We start from the raw sequence: 20,012 nt of genomic DNA, 5'->3' as shown, positions 1-20,012 counted from the left end.
AATGCTGGAATCTATTATAAAGGATGCAATAACTGGGCACTTAGAAACTAATAGTAAGATTGGGCAGAGTCAACATGGACTTATGAAAGGGAAACCCTGTTTGACAAACCTATTGGAGTTCTTTGAGGATGTAACTAGTGGAGTAGACAAAGGGGAACCGGTAGATGTGGTGTATCTGGATTTTCAGAAGGCCTTCGATAAGGTCCCACACAAGAGGCTGATGAACAAAATTAGGGCACATGGAATTGGGTGTAATATACTAGCATGGATTGAGAATTGGTTAACAGACAGAAAACAAAGCGTAGGTATAAATGGGTCTTTTTCAGGATGGCAGGCTGTGACTAGTGGGGTACCACAAGGATCGGTGTTTGGGCCCCAGCTATTCACAATCTATATCAATGATTTGGATGAGGGGACTAAATGTAACATTTCCAAATTTGCTGATGGTACAAAGCTAGATGGCAGTGTCAGTTGCGAAGAGGATGTGAGGAAGCTTCAAGGGGATCTTGACAGGCTCAGTGAGTGGGCGAGAACATGGCAGATGGAATATAATGTGGATAAATATGAAGTTATCCACTTTGGTAGAAAAAACAGAAAGGCAGAGTATTTCCTAATTGGTGAAAGATTGGGGAATGCAGATGCTCAAAGGGACCTGGGTGTCCTTGTACATGAGTCGCTGAAAGTGAATGTGCAGGTGCAGCAAGCCATTAGGAAGGCAAATGGTATGCTGGCCTTCTTTACTCCTGTACTCAAATCCTCTTGTAATGAAGTCTTACTCCAATTATATAGGGCCTTGGTGAGACCACACCTGGAGTACTGTGTACAATTTTGGTCTCCTTACCTAAGGAAGGATATACTTGCCATAGAGGGAGTGCAACGAAGGTTCACGAGTTTGATTCCTGGGATGGCGGGACTGTCGTATGAGAAGAGATTGAGTAAACTAGGTCTGTATTCTCTTGAATTCAGAAGAATGAGAGGGGATCTCATTGAAGCGTACAATATTATTACAGGGCTTGATAGGGTGGATGCTGGGAGAATGTTTCCCTTAGCTGGGGAGTCTAGAACCAGGGCCCACAGCCTCAGGATAAAGGGTAGGCCATTCAGGACTGAGATGAGAAGAAATTTCTTCACACCGAGGGTGGTGAATCTTTGGAATTCTCTACCCCAGAGGGCTGTGGAGGCTCAGTCATTGGGTATATTCAAAACAGAAGTCAATAGATTTCTGACTAGTAAGGGCATCAAGGGATATGGCGATAGGGCCGGTGAATGGAGTTGAGGCAGAAGATCAGCCATGATCTCATTGAATGGTGGAGCAGGCTCGAAGGGCCGAATGGCCTTCTCCTGCTCCTATTTCTTATGTTCTTATGTCCAGCTTCATTCCCGAAAACTAAGTCCAGAACCGCTCCCTCTTGTTGGACTTGCTACGTAGTTGCTACACTGTGCCCAACAACAACTTGCATTTATGTAGCACCTCTAACGTAGTAAAACGTCCCCAGGCGCTTCACAGGAGACAAGCTTTGACAGCGAACCACATAAGGAGATATTAGGATAGGTGACCAAAAGCTTGGTCAAAGATGTAAGTTTTAAGCAGCATCTTAAAAGAGGAGAGGTGGAGATGCAGAGAGGTTTAGGGAGGGTATTCCAGAGGTTATGCCCCAGGTAGCTGAAGGCATGGCCGCCAATGGTTGAGTGATTAAAATCGGGGGATGCGCAAGAGCGCAGAATTGGAGGAGTGCAGATATCTCGGAGGGTTGTAGGGCTGGAGGTGGTTACAGAGATAGGGAGAGACCATGAAGGGATTTGAAAATATGAAAATTGAGGCGTTGCCAAACCGGGAGCCAATGAAGGTCTGTGAGCACGGGATGATGGGTGAATGGGACTTGGTGCGAGTTAGGACATGGGCGGCCGAGCTTTGGATGACTTCAAGTTTATGAAGGGTGGCAAATGGGAGGCCGGCCAGGAGTGTGTTGGAATAGTCACGTCTAGAGGGAACAAAGAGTTTCAGTAGTGGATGAGCTGAAGCAGGGGTGGAGTCAGGCGATGTAGGCGATCTTGGTGATGGAGAGGATATGTGTTCGGAAGCTCATCTCGGGGTCAAATACGACACAAAGGTTGTGAACAGTCTGGTTCAGCCTCAGACAGTTGCCAGGGAGAGGGATGGAGTCGGTGGCGAGGGAACGTAGTTTGTGGCGGGGACCGAAGACAATGGGGCGAAATTCGATTCCACCCCGTTTGGGGGCGGTAACCGAATTATCGCCGGCGATTTAACGGCAGCCTTGCCGGGTGCAGGGGCACGGTGCTATTGGCTAGCGCCTCAGTACCACCCCACCAAATTTCTCAGGAGGCCCCGCCCGGGCGATAAGCCCTTTGCACCCCATTAGTGCCCCCCCCCGGAGGTGCTAACGCCAGGCGCAAAGGAGCCGAAAATCGCGGCCAATGTCTTTGGTCTTCCCAATATTTAGTTGAAGGAAATTTCTGCTCATCCAGTACTGGATGTCGGAGAAGCAGTCTGACAAATTACAGAGTGTGGCGGGGTCGAGGGAGGTGGTAGTGAGGTAGAGCTGGGTGTTGTTAGCGTACATGTGGAACCTGACGCTGCATTTTCAGATGATGTCGCCAAGGGGCAGCATATAGATGAGAAATAGGAGGGGGCCAAGGGGGGGGACACCAGAGGTAATGGTGCAGGAGCAGGAAGAGAAGCCATTGCAGGTGATTCTCTGGCTACGAGTGGACAGATAAAAATGGAACCAGGCGAGGGCAGTCCCACCTAGCTGGATGACAGAGGAGAGGCATTGGAGGAGGATGTGTGGTCAACCGTGTCAAAGGCTGCAGACAAGTCGAGAGGGATGAGGAGGGATAGTTTACCATGGTCACAGTTACAGAGCATGTCATTTGTGACTTTGATAATGGCTGTTTCAGTACTGTGCTAGGGGCGGGAACCTGATTGGAGGGATTCTAACATGGAATTAAGATAATAGTGTTGAGGCTGCCGCAGAACACTAATGGAGGCCGAACCGATCTGAGGAACACATGGCTTTTTATTACATTCTCTTGAGAGATGGCTGCCCCAGCTCTTCTCTCTGCTAAACCCGAAAACCGAATGAGGGCGACGCCCGTGCTTTTGTATACACACTGAGGGCGACGCCCGCTCCTTTGTCATGCCTTAAAGGCAGCATGCTTCTTAAAAGGCAAGGTGCCCGATTTATTGTCCACGGACGGAAAAGTGGATTGCGCCCGTTTAGGTGGCGATCCGCCACACAGCTCCCGCCAGAATCCGCTTAGGAGGTGTGGACGAGACGGTGCGGCGGTCTGATGGGCCGGCCGGAGCGGCTCTTGTAGGATGCCGCTGGACGTGGAACGGCCGGGCGTGGAGCAGCCGGGTGTACTGGCTTGAGGGCAGGTCGGCCGCGTGGCGGTGGATGAGCTACTGGGACCTGCTCACCAGGCTCCGAGTGTGCTGGCTTGAGTCGGTCAACCAACACTTTTTCAGTCCTGTCGCCCACTTGTAGGGCGAAAAATTTGTCCCCAGCCTGTAGCACTTTGTAGGGCCCATTGTACAGGGGTTGAAGGGGTCCGCGGTGGGCGTCGTGCCGGACAAAAACGAACCGTGCCTGTTGCAGGCTTAGTGGGACGTGTGAGGTGGATTCGCCGTGCCAGGCAATGGGCACCGGGGCGAACTGTAGCGCCAGTGAGGCGAAGTCGTGGCGTTGCTGGTCGGCTGACCAGGGTGTCGTGGCGGTGGGCAGGAACTCGCCGGGTACGCGCAGCGGCTGGCCGTACACAAGCTCTGCTGCCGATGCGTGGAGGTCTTCTTTAACCGCGGAGTGCAGGCCGAGGAGGACACACAGGAGTCGGTCGGTCCAGGCGCCATCCTGGAGGCTGGCTCGAAGAGATGCCTTCAAGGATCTGTGGAACCGCTCACACAGTCCGTTGGCTTGGGGGTGGTACGCTGTGGTGCGGTGAATGGTCGCCCCGAGATTGCGTGCGATGGCGGTCCAGAGTTCAGAGGTAAATTGCGGACCTCTGTCCGACGTCATGTCGGAGGGGACACCGAACCGTGCGACCCAGGTGCTGACGAAGGCTCTGGCGATGTCGGCGGTGTTGGTAGAGGTCAGTGGAATTGCCTTGGGCCAGCGCGTGGTGCGGTCGACGATCATCAGCAAGTGCGTGTGGCCTTGCGACGGCGGCAGGGGCCCAACGATGTCCACGTGGATGTGGTCGAATCTACGTGAAGGGATGGTGAACTCCTCGAGGGGTGCTTTCGTGTGTTGCTGCACCTTGGCCCGTTGGCAGGCTAGGCAGGAGTTGGCCCAAGTACGCACATCCTTGCGAAGGCCGCGCCAGACAAAGCGGTTGGCTACCAATTTGATGGATGCGCGGGTGCCGGGGTGGGAGAGGTTGTGGAGAATCTCGAATACCCGGCGGCGCCAGGACGCTGGGACGACGGGCCGAGGTTGAGATAGGGATATGTTGCACTTGACCGTGACTGCGGTCGGGCCGCAGGCGACGTCGGCCAGGCGTAGCCCTGGTAGGTTGGTAGGTGCGGAGAGCAGATCAGGGTCCATGAGCTGGTCTGCTGCGAGTTGAGCGTAGTCGACTGCCAGGTGTGCGGTGTGAATGGCGGGGCGGGAGAGGCAGTCGGCTACCGCGTTGTCTTGGCCGGAGACGTGTTGGATGTCCGTGGTGAACTCTGACACTGCCGTGAGCTGGCGCTGCTGCCTGGCGGACCAGGGGTCGGTTGTCTTTGCCATTGCGAATGTCAGGGGTTTGTGATCGACAAACGCAGTGAAGGGGTGGCCCTCCAGCAAAAACCGAAAATGGCGGACCGCCAGGTACAGCGCGAGGAGCTCGCTGTCGAAGGCGCTGTACTTGACCTCCGGGGGGGCGTAGTTGGCGGCTGAAGAAGGCAAGTGGTTGCCAGGCGCCATCGACCCACTGCTCGTACACGGTGCCGACCGCATGGTCGGAGGCGTCCGTGGTGAGCGCTACTCTTGCATTGGGCCGTGGGTGCGCGAGCAGGGTGGCGTCGGCGAGCGTAGTCTTGGTGGAGTTGAAGGCGGCTGATACATCTGCCATCCATTCGACCGCCATCTTGCCGCTCCTGCCCCGGAGGGCTTCATACAGGGGCCTCATGAGGGACGCCGCTTTGGGGATGAAGCGGTTGTAGAAATTCACCATCCCGAGGAACTCCTGGAGTCCTTTGATGGTGGTGGGGCGGGGAAATTGCTGGACGGCCTGCACCTTGGTGGGCAGGGGAATGGCCCCAGCATGGGTGATGTGGTGGCCGAGGAAGTCGATCTTGTCCAGGCCGAACTGGCACTTGGCTGGGCTGAGGATGAGCCCGTGGTCGCTGAGGAGCCCAAACAGGATGCGAAGGTGTTCGAGGTGTTCCTGCTTGGAGGAACTGGCTACCAGGATGTCATCCAGGTAGACGAACAGGAACTTCAGGTCCCGAAGGACCGAGTCCACGAGCCGTTGGAATGCCTGGGCTGCGTTTTTGAGGCCGAAGGGCATCCGCAGGAACTCGAAAAGCCCGAAGGGGGTGATTACGGCCGTCTTGGGGACGTCCACGGGGTGGACGGGGACTTGGTGGTAGCCGTGCACCAGGTCGACTTTGGAAAAGACTGAGCGGCCGGCCAGTCTAGCCGAGAAGTCCTGAATGTGCGGCACGGGGTACCGATCAGGGGTGGTGGCATCATTGAGGCGGCGGTAATCCCCGCAGGGGCACCAACACCCGCCTGGTTTGGGGGCGATGTGGAGTGGGGAGGCCCAGGGACTGTTGGAGTGGCGGATGATGCCGAGCTGTTCCATAGTGGCAAACTCGGTCCGCGCGATCTCCAGTTTGGCCGGGTCCAGCCTGCGGGCATGGGCGTACACTGGGGGGCCTGTGGTGGGGATGAAGTGTTCCACCCCGTGTTTGGTGACCTCCGCGGAGAAGGTCGGGTTGGTGAGGGCCGGGAATTCGGCCAGGAGTGCCGAGTAGTCATCCGTGGCCCGGGCGTGGCACTGTGACGCCATGTCGGCGGGTTGACGGGGGGCCATGGCGCCCAGGATGGGGGACATGGTGTTCATGTCCACGAGGCGGTGTCGAGGGATGTCTACCAGTAGGCCGTGGGCGCACAGGAAGCCTGCGCTGATGAGAGGGGAGAGTACCTTGGCAGTGATGAACTCCCATCGGTAGCGGCGATCAGCGAGGTCGAGGGTGACTGTGCGGGTGCCGTACGTCCGGATGTCCGAGCCGTTAGCGGCAGCCAGCGCCTGTCCTCGTTCACCCTTTTGGATGTCGAGGGCGGAGGCCGGGATGATGCTGTGCTGAGCTCCAGTGTCGCACAGGAATCGGCGGCCAGTTTTGTCATCCGTGACGTACAGCAGGGAGCCCGCGTGGCCCACGGCCATCGCGGGGGCTGGTACGGGGGCAGACTTGAAGGAGCAGGGAGGTGTGCACCGTTGTGCCCTGGCGCCGAACTGTGCATGGTAGTAACAGTAGCCCGGGTTTGTGGGGCGCGAAGGCCCCGTGGGCCCCGTAGCTGGGCCTTGTGGCCGTGTGGTGGCCGGTGAACGGCGCGCCCAGGCTGTGGCTGCCAGGTCCGGAGCGACGTCGCGGCTGGAGTGAGCGGACAGCAGCTTGTCAGCCTCGTCGGCCAGGGCTTCTAGGTCCGTGAGGCCGGATGCCACGATCGCTGGGCGGATGCTGGGAGGTAGCTGGCGGATGAACAGCATGCAGAAGAGGGACCCGGGTGGGCTCTCGTCGGTGAGTGCGAGCATGTGAGAGAGGAGGTCTGACGGTGAGGCGTCACCGAGGCCTGGGAGGTCGAGGAGGCGGCAGTTTCGCTGGTATGTCGAGGTCGTAAATTTTTTAAGGAGCGCAGCCTTAAGATGTGCATACTTGCCCTCCTCTGGTGAGTTCTGCAGCGCTATCCAGACCTTCGTGACTGTGGAGCTACCGAGTGATGCGACGAGGTAGTCATACTTCGTCCCATCTGTGGTGATGTGTCGCAGCCGGAATCGGGACTCAGCTTGGAGGAACCAGGCTTCGGGCTGGTTTTCCCAAAACTCTGGCAGTTTCACGGAAACTGCGTTCGTGTCCGCCATTGCAGTGCTCGGAATACGTTCTGAGCGTCGGGGTCACCAATGTTGAGGCTGCCGCGGAACACGAATGGAGGCCGAACCGGGCTGAGGAACACATGGCTTTTTATTACATTCTCTTGAGAGATGGCTGCCCCAGCTCTTCTCTCTGCTAAACCTGAAAACCGAATGAGGGCGACGCCCGCGCTTTTGTGTACACACTGAGGGCGACGCCCGCTCCTTTGTCATGCCTTAAAGGCAGCATGCTTCTTAAAGGCAAGGTGCCCAACTTATTGTCCACGGACGGAAAAGTGAATTGCGCCCGTTTAGGTGGCGATCCGCCACAATAGCAACATAGGAACAGGAGTAGGCCCTTCGAGCCTGTTCAGCTATTCAATGAGATCATGGCTGATCTGCGACCTAACTCCATATACCCGCCTTTGCCCCATATCCCTTAATACCTTTGGTTAACAAAAATCTATCTATCTCAGATTTTAAATTAACAGTTGAACCAGCATCAGTTGCCGCTTGTGGAAGAGAGTTCCAAACTTCTACCATCCTTTGTGTGTAGTAGTGTTTCCTGACTCGGCCCCTGAAAGGTCTGGCTCTAATTTTTAGGCTATGTCCCCTCGTACTGGACTCCCCAACCAGCGGAAATAGTTTCTCTCTATCTGTAGTGTATGTACCTTTAAGGGGAGAACTACTTTTTACAGCTCCTGTATACTGTAGTACCGGCAGTGACCACACCTGTATATAAACCCTGAGTAGGGATCTGTACTGTAGTTTTAGAGTAACCCTCATCCAGTAAACACCTGTTGATTGTTCCCCTGCAGTCTCTGTCTAGTTATTGAAGGACACACAACATCAAGATACACGGATTTAACATTGGCGACGAGAAAATTCGAACCTACCTGCAACTCTGCAGAAGGAAATTCCATCATTGCTGTGAATTCTGTTGTAAATGGCTCTTTGACAAGGAGATAGTGAAGAAAGTACTGCTGTTTCTTCGGAGAGTCCAGAGGCACGGGCATCGACCATCCAACGGAGACTCCAGCGAAATGGGCTGGCAACAGGTACGGCGCAGACCCTTCCCGCACAGCGGCGGCTAGAGCCGACCGACGGCACAGAAAAAGGCCGAGCAGCGTCGACGCTGAGAAGAGGGAGGGTAGAGCACACAGGGCGCAGCCACTGTTCAGGACTGAGCGGTGTCAACGAGAGAGAGAGGCGCGCAGGAAAACGCGCAGAGTGCAGCCGGTGTTCAGGGGGCGAGCAGCGTCAGCGGGGAAGAAAGGAAAGTGCGGGAGACGCCATTTTGAGCCGCAGCGGAGAAGAAGGGAGAGCGCGGGAGACGCCATTTTGAGCCAGTCTAACCACACCCAGGGATGCCAAAGAGTGGCAGTGTCACAGTGTTCGACAATGAAGTGGAAGATTGGACGACATATGTCGAACGCATAGACGTGTACTGCAAGGCGAATGAAGTGCCAGATGACAGGAAAGCGCTGGTATTGTTGAATTCAATGGGTGCAAAAACGTATGGCTTACTGCGAAACCTAGTAACCCCAGAGAAGCCAGTGGAAAAGGATTTTGAAAACATAGTGTCAATCCTACAGGACCACTTAGACCCCACACCACTGCTGATAGCTGAAAGATTTAAGTTTCACAAAAGGAACCAGCATAAAGATGAAAGGAATGCTGAGTTTTTAACAGAACTGCGCAAGCTATCGAAACACTGCCAGTTTGGAATGGGACTAGCAGATACTTTAAGGGACAAGTTTGTGTGTGGGCTTCAAAGTGAAGGAACCCAGAAACGGCTTCTATCAGAAAAGGATCTTACGCTGGACAAGGCTTTCAGCATGGCAGTATCACACGAAGCAGCAGCACGGGGCGCGGCAGAGATACAACGAAGACCGCAAGAATATGGCACAAATGAAATGTCATACAGAACAGTGAAGTGCTATCGCTGCGGCAGAACAACACACGACCATAAGGATTGCTGGTTCAAGGACCAAGTGTGCAGACAGTGTGGAAAAGTAGGACACATACCAAGAGTCTGCAGGTCGGAAAAGAAAACCAGCAGCAAGAAATCCCCACAGGAGAAGTACAAGAAGGTACATAAGGTGACGGAGAGTAGTGCAGACGAACAGAAAAGTGATACAGACTCTGGAAGCAAGGAGCTGGGTTGTCTGAAACTACATAATGTGATCAAAACGGAGGATCACCAAACTATCTGGGTCACGCTCAAGATAGATGGAGTCCAAGTGAAAATGGAATCGGACACAGGATCAGCCCTAACAGTCATAAACCGAAGGGACTACAAGCAGCTATTCTCACATATACCCTTGAGAGATACAGAGATTGTCTTGAAGACGTACACAGGGCAAAAAGTCTACCCCAAAGGAAAAATAAGGGTGAACGTTATATATAACGGCAAGGAAACACCAAAAATGGACCTATATGTATTGCCAGATGGAGGACCACCACTACTAGCACGTGAATGGATCCGGAAGATACAGCTAGATTGGCATTCCATACAAGCACTGACTGTAGATGCCAAAAAGGATGACGACGTCATACCTGGACGACTGTCAAAAATGCTAACTGACGCACAAGAAGTGTTCCAGGAGGGACTCGGAACACTAAAAGGCATAACAGCGATGATCAAAATAGAGGAAAATGCAAGCCCAAAGTTTTTTAAGGCCAGACCTTATGCGATCCGCCCAGCCGTCGAAGCAGAGCTGGAAGGTTTGGAACGTTCAGGAGTACTGTCCAAAGTGAACTGGAGTGAGTGGGCTACACCCATTGTTCCTGTAATGAAGAGGTCGTTGAGTAATATGCCTGGGGAACCAAAGAAGGTTCGCATCTGTGGGGACTTTAAGGTGACAGTGAACCCAGTCCTTCACAAGGTACAATATCCGCTTCCGCGGATTGAAGATATTTTCGCTTCGCTATCTGGAGGAAAACGCTTCACTAAGATTGATCTGGCCCAGGCGTACCTGCAAATGGAGGTAGAAGAAGCCTCATGATCAACACTCATAAAGGTCTCTACCAATACAACCGGCTGGTGTTCGGGGTAGCATCAGCTCCGGCTATTTGGCAAAGGGCAATGGATCAAGTCCTGCAAGGGATTCCAGGGACCCAGTGTTACTTGGACGACATCCTGGTCACGGGCGAAAATGACAGTGATCACCTCGCCAACCTGGAGCAGGTGCTCACTAGATTGAAGGAATATGGGCTCCGAGCTAATCGCCACAAATGCGAGTTTTTCCAGAAGCAGATCTCGTATTGTGGCCACGTTATTGATGAAGAGGGGCTATATAAGTCCCCTGAAAAGATTGAGGCAGTAGTCAAGGCTCCAGCACCGGAAAATGTGTCACAACTGAGGTCGTTCCTCGGGCTGGTGAACTACTACCATAAGTTCTTGCCAAATTTGTCTACCGTACTACACCCACTGAACACCCTACTGCAAACGGGGGTACCATGGAAGTGGAATGACGAATGTAAACGAGCTTTCCAGAAGAGCAAAGAATTGATCACATCAAAAGAGGTGTTGGCTCATTTCAACCCAGCGCTACCAATTCGGTTGGCGTGTGATGCATCACCCTATGGTATTGGAGCGGTGCTGTCGCACGGATTCCCGGACGGCTCGGAGAGGCCAATAGCCTTTGCGTCTCGGTCACTAACCTCAGCCGAGCATAACTATGCCCAGATTGACAGGGAGGCCCTCAGCCTAGTGTGGGGAGTGAAAAAGTTCAACCACTATCTGCACGGGCAGAAGTTCACCTTGCTGACTGACCACCAACCACTTGTCTCCATCTTTAATCCAAAGAAGGGCGTTCCGGTGATGACTGCACAACAGCTACAAAGATGGTCCCTTTTTCTAGGGGCGAACCAATATGAAATAGAGTATAAGGGCACGAAACAGCATGGAAACGCTGATGGGCTATCACGCCTGCCACTGCCTACTGCGGAGGAAGCACCAGCAGTGGACCCTGTCAAAATATTTTATTCGACTATAATTGAACGCTTGCCAGTAACTAACGCTGATATAGAGGAGACCCGAAATGACCCGACACTGTCTCGGGTATATGGCTTGACGGTGAAGGGATGGCCAACACATGGCGACTCACTGTGGCCAGCATTCTCATCCAGAAGAGAACAGCTGTCAGTATGCCAGGGGACCTTGATGTGTGGATCCCGAGTGGTAATTCCACCCAAGTTAAGGGAGAGAGTGCTCAATGAGCTTCACGAAGGCTATCTGGGAGGGGTGAAAAGGAAAAGCCTTGCTAGGGCTTATGTGTGGTGGCCGGGGATTGATCAGCAAATCGAGGACCTGACAAGGAGCTGCTCAGGATGCCAGAAGGTCCAAAATGCAACACCACATGCCCCTCTACACCCATGGGAGTGGCCCTCATCTCCATGGCAACGGGTGCATATTGATTTTGCTGGTCCATTCATGGACTCAATGTTTTTAATAGCCGTGGATGCGCACTCAAAATGGCCGAGGTGATCAAAATGTCCTCCACCACCACGGAGAAAACTATTGCAGTCCAACGGACCATATTTGCCAGGAACGGCTTGCCAGAGCAGATTTGCTCTGATAACGGACCACAGTTTGTGTCCGAAGAGTTTCAGAAATTTATGAAAAGGAATGGGGTAAGGCATTACACATCCGCCCCATATCATCCAGCCACAAATGGATTGGCTGAGAGGTTCGTACAAACCTTTAAAAAGGCAGTAAGGGCCATGTGCGATGACGACATTCCACTGCAGCATAAGGTGGACAATTTCCTATTAGCCTACAGAAATGCGACACATACAGTCACCAACCAGACCCCGGCCATGATGTTCTTTAACCGAAGGTTGAGATCTCATCTGGATTTGCTCAGACCAAATGTACGAAGAGATGTTGAGAATAAGCAATTCCAGCACATCAATGAGAAGCCGACAAGGAGCTTCAATGTAGGGCAACCAGTTTTGGCCCGCGACTACCGAACAGAGAAATGGCAACCAGGAACGATATGCACACGGCAGGGGCCACTAATGTACACAATGGATGTTGGGGAGAACATTGTGAGATGCCATGTCGACCAGATCCTGTATGAGTCACAGGAATGAGTCAACCCATGTCTCGCGTACCTGGTAATGAACCCAACATACAGGTAGCATCTACCCCAGAAACAGTAGCATCGGAAGCTGATGAACCAACCGACGACAGGGGGCCAGAATTGCCTCCGCGCCAAGAGCAAGGCACTCAGGAAAGGCGCTGTCCAGAAAGGATCAGGAAGCCGCCCCAAAGACTGAATTTATAAATGGACTATTTTCAGTTAATGTTGCATGTTAAAAATGTTAATTGTTAAATGAATGTTATGGTACTGTTAATCTAAAAGGGGAGGAATTGTAGTGTATGTACCTTTAAGGGGAGAACTACTTTTTACAGCTCCTGTATACTGTAGTACCGGCAGTGACCACACCTGTATATAAACCCTGAGTAGGGATCTGTACTGTTAGTTTAAGAGTAACCCTCATCCAGTAAACACCTGTTGATTGTTCCCCTGCAGTCTCTGTCTAGTTATTGAAGGACTCACAACATCAAGATACACGGATTTAACACTATCTACCCTATCTGTTCCCCTTAATATCCTGAAAACTTTGATCAGATCGCCCCTTAACCTTCTAAATTCCAGGGAATACAACCCTAATTTGTGTAATCTCTCCTCGTAACTTAACCCTTGGAGCCCGGGTATCATTCTAGTAAACCTACGCTGCACTCCCTCCAAGGCCAGTATATCCTTCCTAAGGTGTGGTGCCCAGAACTGCTCACAGTGCTCCAGGTGTGGTCTAACCAGGGTTTTGTACAGCTGCAGCATAACTTCTACCCCCTTGTATTCTAGTCCTCTAGATATAAAGGCCAGCATTCCATTAGCCTTTTTGATTATTTTCTGTACCTGTCCATGACATTTTAACGATCTATGTACACGGACCCCTGAGTCTCTATTTTTAGCTTTTCCCCATTTAGAAAGTACCCTGTTCTATCCTTTTTAGCTCCAAAATGGATGACTTCACATTTGCCTACATTGAAATCCATTTGCCACAGTTTTTCCCCATTCACTTAATCTATTAATATCTTGTTAGATTCGAATTCGGAGAAATTCAAGACGGAGACGGAATTGAGAATAAAATAAAAGGTTTATTGCTAAAAGCCCCGTGCACGAGGGAGAGCGGGTGAAACCTCCTCAGATTTGCACCTTCCCTCTCAACTAAATACAATCTACAAGCCTTGATATACATTTCGATAGGTACCCGCCCATTAGGTTGCAAAAGTAGGCGTACACATACAAACAGCCTTATTGGTCACTCCCTTATTGGTTGGCGTGATTAGTCACTCAATGTCGGGAGCCGCCCTGAAGTGTTCTGACATACAGCATAACAGTCTCTAGTCTCTGTGAGCAAGGTCGCTTAATTCTTGAGATGATAAACAATGTCCGCTTTTGGTTGCGAGCAGACATTACAAAGGAAGATAAGGTGTTTGAGGCAGAGATAGAAATGGCCGACTCCCTATGAAGTTCAGTTCCCCTTAGCTCTCAGAAGGCCAGCTGCATTAAACACAGCTTCTGTAACACTGATAACAACAAAGAGAGAGACTAAGGCCTAGAAATTGGGTATAGCCCCGCCAGCATGTTTGCGCCGAAAATTTTGCGCCCGCCGCGGAGCCAGTTGTGCCCGCCCCATATTCACTTTCAGCGCCCCAAAGCGGAACCGGGCGCTGGTACAGGGTGTGTCCGCCCTGCTTGGGGCGCTGAAAGTGAATTTCAGCGCTCCCGGTCCCGCTGCGCCACCCGATGCGGTGCGGCAGGCTGCTGTACTGCAGGCCTCCCCCTTCTCTTAAGGGGGAGGTGCCTGCAACGGCCGGAGCCCCGATTGCAAGTGCCGGCAAAAGAGCCCGGCACAACGGAGAAGTGCCGGGCTCCACGGAAACCAGCCGGCAATGCCGCGGCGGGGGGGGCGGGTGGAGGAGGCCGGGGAAGGAGGTGCGGGCAGGCGGCCGCCGAAAAAGCGGCCGCCCCGCACCTCCACCTTAACTTGCGCCGCTAAGGCTGCAGTAAGGACCCAGTCTCCCGATGTTGTTAGCGCCCGCCACGGAAGAGGCGGCCGCTACTGAAGATGGGGATCGGCGTGGTTTCGGGCGGTACCGGGGCACTGCGCACACCGATGACGTCATCGGTGCCGGCGCAGCGCTACCGGCTAACGCCGATGTTAGGGCCCACCTAATTTCGGGCGCGACGCAACTTCCGGCGCAACCCACTCTTTCGCCCCTAATTGGGCGCAAACGCAACTGAATTTCTAGGCCCAAGAGTCTAGTAAATATGTTATTCCTACAGTACTTGGTTAATATGATGGTCAAGTATCCCAACATGCTTCGCAGCTACCTAAATGCTACATGTTCATTTTATATATATTTCCTAATACGTGAAGCTAAACATCCTTTGAATGGTTTCTAGTACTACTGCCTTCCCTACAGCTTTAGTTAATATATTTAAAGACTCGAGGATTCAGGCTTTGATTCACAGGCCTAGTTTTGCAATCCAACAGTCCCCCCCTCCAACCCCCCGAAAGGAAAACCTTGAGGCGGGTTGGAAAGTGTGCAACATGCTGATACAACATGCTGGGAAACCAAGAGTGTGAATAGTTACCGGACCTACTTTGTTATACACCTTCCCCCCTAGACCTCTGGCTACTCCAGGAAGACTATCTGTTGCATAGGGCAGGTGTGGATCCTGTCGAGGTGGCCACCAGGTATGCATCAGATGAGTATGGTAAATTTAAATTTAAACTAAAATGTTTCCCGATTCATTATACTACTATCTCAACGTTCATACGCTTGATCTCTCCTGCAAATGACCAAAGTTGTCCGAAACGCGTGTAGGAGGAGCAGTGCATGCACTAACTGTCTTAACCACTTGTTTCGCAAAGTGTTTCGCTTTAGCCCGTTTACACTTCTTACATAGCAAACTCAAAACCAGTATTAACTGCACCATGACTAATATGTGTGAAATCAGTCTGATACCTAGGTGTTCCAATTCTGCCCCGCCTGGGGTATCCTCTGTTTCTTCTATCTTTCCTGATGTTACCCCGCCTGGGGTTTCCTCTACGTTGGATCTTCCCTTTCGGTGTGTTCAAATAACTTGTTAGTCATGGGCATGAGTGCCCAATTGGCTTATGTATCAAAGTCTTACTACATAGTGTATACATATATCAAATACACTATCATTATAAGCTGAAGAACTACCAGAGCGTATAAAAACTACCAGAGCGTATGAACGTAAGGGAGTGTTGATGTATGTTAAGCCCAATATCTCACCAGTGTGCTATCAATTTCAATATCCATTCTTGAGTTGTCTTACCCCAAAACATAAAAATGCTTTAGGGAGGAGTTCAGTCGCATCATGAACTCACTGAAACCCTCAAACAAAAGGGGAATGTCGTATCTGAGTATCCGAATTGTGTCACACAATTGTGCAGCTCATACTTAAAAACGTGTTGGTTGATCACCTCATACTGGATTCGTACTAGTTTTTCCCATGCTCTGTTACCTACAAAACACAATTATTACAGTCACAGTTAAATTCAGACTTACAATCATTTCCAGCGACATTATAGTTTAACATCTAATAAACAAATCATGGACTTAAAAGATTTTCCAGATCTCTCTTTTACTCGTATCCGTCTTGTGGATAATTCTTACTAAACATGATTTCTCCTTAGCCCTCAACTTAAACTTCAATTTCAATCCCTTTAACAGGTACCAGTGTGTTTAACTCTATTCTGATTGTTTCATTAATCAGATAGTTTCTCGATGGAGTATGTGCCAATGCTTAAAAAGGTTGTCTCACCCTCCTGAGCCACATTAACCATTTCATGTCTTGCTGTTGTCAAGTAACTGAGCATGTCTGAGACCCATTCTTCAGTGTAAATTCACCATACATTCCCGGATGGTAATTGCCTCATACGTAACGAATCACATTTGCACATTCATACCGGTATCTCAATATCATGCCACACATGCCATCTGATACAAGCCTTTCTCGGGCTTTCAGGTATCTTATCAAAAGATTGTCGTCACCTGGAGATCTTTGCTCATCTTCTTCTGCATGGTCCCGATGTCTTGGGTAGTGGCCAGGCTATCAAATTCAGTTTTCGTAAAAGTGCATTTAAGGCAGGGACACAAATGCCTCCAAGAGAAAGCTATCAATTTACTATTCTTAACTACACTTTCCTGACTTTAACTAAGGAATTTTGAAAATTCCCATTCAGTAGTGTAATTCTCCTGTTTCAATCTTACACTCTCAATCACTTTCCTTTAATTACCATTCATATCTCATTCATGAGTCCTGGAGAAACTCTACTGTCCAGTACAATATTTAAGATAGAAAACATAGATCAAACATTCTCACTTGATCCAAGTTATTAATACTTTTTTATTTATCATTATTTTAGAGGATCTTTTATTTTTCCCAAAAGTAACCCAATATATAGTGCCTGATTCCATTTTGTTAATACAAAATTATCCCAAAATTTAAACAGCAGTATTATTGTACCGGCAAATTTTGGCAATGTTCAATTTCATTTCTATCAATTTATCCTCCATTTCCAATTTCAGAAACAAGTAATTCTCAGGCTAGGTAGCTTACACAGTGTTTTAACATTAGAGACAGAGGTGCTGCAATTAGTTTACAAGGTAACTTCCATATAACAAAAGAAAGAGGCAAATCCATTGTGACTCTGCTTAGAGCCCAAGGGGTTAATTCATCAAATCATTATTTTCCTTCTGTCACTGTAGGGAGATATTAACTTAAAATTAAGAAACTTAAATTTAATAATGTCCATTATCCTTAAATTTCATACTAAAGTTGTTGCTTGGTGGACTTAAACAGCTGTCAGTGGAAAGGGTTAACTCCTTTGCAGGATTCTAAGAAGGTGGAGCAAAACATTATCAAATGCACGCAACTGCGTCAATTCACGTAAATCAAAAAAAAAGAACTTTCCCTATCGAAAGACAGTTGTGTTTTCACCCTTTAACTAAACACGAACACGGAAGTAATATGGACAAAGACGGGATTGAGCAAAGTTCACAAGCTAATTAAGTCTTTGTAAGGGACTCTGCAACTATCGGATGTTCTCGCGGAGCGGAGTTATTTTATTCAATGCGGTCTACACAAATTTACACCAACCAGAATTTCACTGTGGCCACAATGAAAGTCTGGTTTTAATAGGTTAATTAACCTCATAACTCCAATTTAATCCAGATCTTGTAAACATTCAAATTAATTTTCTTCCAAGCACATTGGCAACTGTAACTTTAACGCAGAAACTTATCTTTTGTAAAACTATGAACAGACAAACAAAACAAAATAGCACATTCTTGCAGAAAACAGTAAATTACGTCACATTTTCTTGTTGTCCCTTCTTCAGATGTCTTTCCAAAATACTGTAAAAACATTAATTATAACTGGAGAAAGATTAGTTTTAACATTTAAACAAATCACATCAAATTGCCTTGGAAGACTTCACCATAGCAACCACAAAGGGGAGATAATCAGAACTCAAAAGTCAGGGGTATGTCCTGGGGACAAGTCAGGGTCGTATAACAGTCAGGGTGAGCAGGATCACTGGTTAAATTGAAAAACTCAGCTGTTGAAAAGGTCGATCTGTAAGGAAGAGCGAGGTATATAACAACCCGAAGAATTGACTTAATCCTCCGAACTTGGTCCTAACCTGACCAACCTAACCTAATATTGGGAAGGAAAGACAGTTAATTCGCATTATTCTTAACCATAGGGTCATTCTCATTTCGTAATTCATCGCACATTGCACATTAATTGACACACACACACACGCCATGCAACTTCAATCACAACTTCAAGCTGCAGTCACAATCTCGAGAGAGAGAGAGAGAGAGAGAGAGAGAGAGAGAGAAAGCGCGCAGCCTGCGACCTTGAAGAGGGAAGCACAGGCTTTTAAAGGGACAGTACACTGAAGATGAATGAACACACACTCGGCAGTTTTTTTATCCTCAGCCCTAGGGGTCCTGAGGGTTAGGGGAAATTTCTTCCCCGGACGTCACCACGGGCTTAATCTGGCTCCAGTGTCTCCACTTTACATCAAATTTTCCCTCCAAGCAAACTGAGGTGCCTGTACTAAGGAGGATCTGGAAGGGTCCATCCCCTCCCGGGTCTGTGAAATAGCCTTAGTGATGGATCAGGGCTCGTCTGAGCGATGTTGGGACCACGTACTGTGCCTCGTGACGCCAAATCCCACTAGGGTCCTGGTGTGCTCCCTCATGTACCCAAAAGTGTATATTCTCGGGGGACTCAGAGAGATACGCCGTCAGGAGTGCATCCTTTGTCACATCATTGGTCTGGGACGCCTCTTCTTGGTGTATTATTTCTGCAGGACTAAGGGCCGTCCCAGGGAGAGCCAAAGCAGCCTGTCTAGCAGCCAAATCAGCCGCCCGGTTACCTTGGCTTTCTGGGGACTCTCTGGTTTGGTGGGCGTGCACTTTGATTACAGCCCCCAAGGTGGGGCAATCCGAAGCCCGGATGAGTTCTGCAATCGCGGAAACGTGTTTAATTGAGTGGTCTAAAGTAGTCAAGTAACCCCGTCGTTGCCAAAGGCGGACATAATCGTGGACAACGGAGTAGGCATACTGGCCGTCAGTATATATGTTCACAGTTGTTCCTTCTGCTAATTTAAGAGCCCGTAAGGAGTTTAACTAGGCTGTGGCAGGTGTGGAGAATTGTTCAACCGCTGCACTATACGCCCGATTGCCCACCCAGTTCCACAGGTGGAAGGGTTTTGCAGGGTCTGGGCGACCCAGGGCAGGTGCACTGGCCAAAATGATTTTGACCATATCAAAGGCTTTGACTGCCTCAAGTGTCCAATCCAGTCTTGCCTCTCCCGGGGTTCTCCCTTTAGGAGGTTATTTAAGAGACTTGCCAATTCTGTGAAGTCGGCTACGTACGTGCGGCAGTAGTTGAACAATCGCCATCATGCTCCGCAGGCCAGAAACAGTGACAGGTCATGGCATTTGTAAGAGGGCTTGCACCCTCTCAGGGGTCATAGTTTGCCCCTCTGGGGAAATAATCTGGCCGAGGTAACTGACACGGGAAAGCCCGACCTGAGCTTTAGTCGGATTCAATTTAAACCCACCTAGGATTAACGTCTCCAGGACACACGTCAGGGCGTCCAGATGAGTTAAGGGCGAGGGACTACCAATGAGAATATCATCTACATACTGAAGGCAAACAGAGTCTTTCATGCGGATGTCCACGAGGGCTGGTTGGAGAGCCTTTAAGATAGTGGGGGAATTGTGGAATCCCTGGGGCAGCCGAGTCCATGTATACTGAGTGGACTGGACAGTGAACGCAAAGCACAATACTGCCGGCCTCCTAACAGTACACTTAGACATGGGCGAGTACCCCCCGGTCCTCCGACAGAGGGTGTCCTATCCGTTGTGAGGGGCTGGTGGCGGGAGGAGGAGGGCTCGCAGTCCCTCCAGCTCTCGGTCAGACAACCCCTGCTGGTTCCCCTGCCTGAGACCTTGTTTTTAGACCTTCAAATTGGATTTCATATTGAGCCGCGGTGGCTGCGGGATCTAGGACAAACGCTCCCAGGGCCCCGTAGACCGCGGAGGGACATTTTATCTCAATGATATCTTTCACGGCACTTCGTATTTTTGCCCATACATCAACATTGGGGTTGTATCGCTTTAAATCGGGAATTAGATCTTTCCTGGGGTGTGAAAGGCTGAGACTCCACCACCTATTTCTCCATTGTTGGTGTCCAAGAGTTGATGAAGCTTGCGATCCTTGACATCAGAAAGGAAGAAGAAAAGTTTTTTGTTGAAGCGTCGGATGAGTTGAAGGATGAAATGGAACTGTGGACCCGGA

At 50.2% G+C, this 20,012-nt stretch overlaps 1 long non-coding RNA gene across 1 annotated transcript in view; it reads right to left on the bottom strand.

The window, feature by feature from the left end:
• Positions 1-13,232: 13,232 nt before the first annotated feature.
• LOC147098182 (uncharacterized) overlaps positions 13,233-20,012 on the bottom strand; it is a 228,097-nt gene continuing 221,317 nt past the window's right edge. Inside the window, exon 4 of the long non-coding RNA XR_015074289.1 lies at positions 13,233-15,656. This is a non-coding gene — a long non-coding RNA (uncharacterized LOC147098182). The remainder of the gene's footprint in view (positions 15,657-20,012) is intronic.

The sequence above is a fragment of the Somniosus microcephalus genome, chromosome 30, assembly GCF_052327205.1.
Source record: "Somniosus microcephalus isolate GS21.2 chromosome 30, FLI_Smic_1.0, whole genome shotgun sequence".
Lineage (NCBI taxonomy): Eukaryota > Metazoa > Chordata > Chondrichthyes > Squaliformes > Somniosidae > Somniosus > Somniosus microcephalus.
Note: the sequence above shows the minus strand (reverse complement) of the source record. Positions and strands in the feature narration are given on the sequence as shown.